We start from the raw sequence: 2,500 nt of genomic DNA, 5'->3' as shown, positions 1-2,500 counted from the left end.
TCGGAGGAGTGCGGGATTCGAACCTACAACTAAAGGAATGCGAGTCTAGCACGTTTCCTATTATTACACACGGTCTTATTCATCAAAGGAAACAAGAATTCATTTTGTTAAATTCAAGAGACGAAATTCTTTCTATTACCGAATAAGATCTTCTAGATTTGACAAAATTAGAAACTTCAAAGTATCATATTACTTGAAAGCGTTGCTAGAAATGATACTTAACTCAATAGGAGGAGGTTCATATTATTTCGTTCAACACTAAGCGATTCTGTTCAGAGAGCGACCAAGAGGGCCAAATCATTACGAAATGATAATAAAAGAAGAAGAAGAATAAATAAATAAATAAATAAATAAATAAAAGGCCCCTCAACACCACAGGGCATTGGCTACATGTTTTACGCTTAGACACGGCTACCTCCTTATAGGTAGGGGGCACGCACACACACACACACACACACACACACACACACACACACACACACACACACACACACACACACACACACACACACACACACACACACACACACACACACACACACACACAAGTATTTCGGTGATACCTCCACGGATCAGAGTTACTCAGCTTACTTTTATGACCGGAGATTAGTCTCCACTTAAAGAAGAATAATGACCGATTTGAACTTCTATTCAATTGTTGTTCTACCTGCAGTGCCGACTTAAATTATCAACTCTGCAATCCTGAGGTCGGTCCCCGCCCAGGGATGAAAAGCATCACAGTACATAAGCCTTTCTCTCTCTCTCTCTCTCTCTCTCTCTCTCTCTCTCTCTCTATATATATATATATATATATATATATATGTGTGTGTGTGTGTGTGTGTGTGTGTGTGTGTGTGTGTGTGTGTGTGTGCGTGCGTGTGCATGTATGTGCAAGGTCACAGCATGATCCGTCAATCGGAGGATATGAGCTAAAGAGATCTTATCACATACACACACACACATACGCACATACATTAATGATGAATGTACCTACAACTAATCCAATAATTCTAAAGTATAAAAAATATGTAAAACATATGAAATAAAAAACATACAAATAAAATAGAACATGTGAAACAAACACACACACTCACACAATATATATATATATATATATATATATACATAATGTAAAACATGTGAAATGTATAAAACTATAGTAAACAAGTTGGAAAGCGGGCAACCCGCCTTATCTCAGAATCGACTCGTTCGAACGTCCTCCGCTCAGAGTCCTCAGTCTCCGAACATCAAAGCCAAACCGATCCGACCCAAAAGTCCTTTCAACGGCACGTTTATTTTCCAGTTTTCATTCATAAACAGAGACAAATCAACGGATTGAATAAATCTTGTCAAAAAATAAAAAAAAATAAAAAAAAAAAAAATAAAAAAAGAGGAGTCAAGATTACTACAAAGGATTACAGAGGAAGAGCATCCCAACAGGAGACCTTTGGGTCCATAACTGGGTCGGATGTGAAAAAAGAATAAATATAATAAGAGAAAATAAAATAGATAGACAAAAAAAAAGTAAATAAAGAGATTAGTAATAAATGGTGATAAACAGATCATAATGATTTATGATAAATAATAAGTAAATGAAAAATAAACAGACAATAATAAAAATTAATCAAAATAAATAAATAAAATAAACAAATGGCAGGCATTACAGGATTCGAAAGTACATATTTTTTTTCGTCCATAACCTTTCTACAATGTATTTATTTAGTGATGGCCTTTATAAAGTCTTTCAAGAACAAATTAATTTTGTGGCCTTGTCGGAAGCGTGGTCTTGTATTCGCTTAGTCATGTGTTCGAGGCCCGCACTTCTCTCCAACTCCCAGTTGTTACTGTCCCAACAACCCCTAAAATGCATAACAGGGCAAAGGTAACCGCTTCGGCCGCAGCTACTCAGAGCCTCCTGGCGTAGGATCTTCACCTTATACACCTTCACCTTAGGAAATAGATAAGAACTGGTTTGCAAATAGAGTAGTTAACGAATGAGGTAGACTTGTTAACCATGTAGTGAGCGCTGAAACTATAGGTTGTTTTAAAAAAAAAGGCTAGATAACTTTATGGATGGGAATGATATGTGGTCATGGACAAACTGCGTAGTGGAAGTCTTATGGTTTCTTGCACTCTCCTCTATTTAGGTTCTAATTTCTTATGAAATGATGGTTGACGACAATTGCTTCCCTCCTTTCTAAAATTAGCTAAACTAAGCCAGAATAAAATGTATAAGTCATCTCTTTAAAAAATTAATATTTTTCCTTATTGATTCATCTATCAATTTATCTATTGAGTTATCTTTATATTGTTCAGTAATTTGATTACTTATATCTCGTATGGATAGTTTGATTAATTTAATTATGTATTTATCTACTGAATTATTTAACCATCTAGCCACCTAATTATTCAATACTGATTGATTGATTTATTTACTGATCAATCTATTCATATACCCAAGTGTTTATTTATTCATTTATCTATCTATTATTATTATTAT

The sequence above is a fragment of the Oratosquilla oratoria genome, chromosome 14, assembly GCF_046742065.1.
Source record: "Oratosquilla oratoria isolate Oo_2021 chromosome 14, ASM4674206v1, whole genome shotgun sequence".
NCBI classification, from domain to species: domain Eukaryota; kingdom Metazoa; phylum Arthropoda; class Malacostraca; order Stomatopoda; family Squillidae; genus Oratosquilla; species Oratosquilla oratoria.
Note: the sequence above shows the minus strand (reverse complement) of the source record.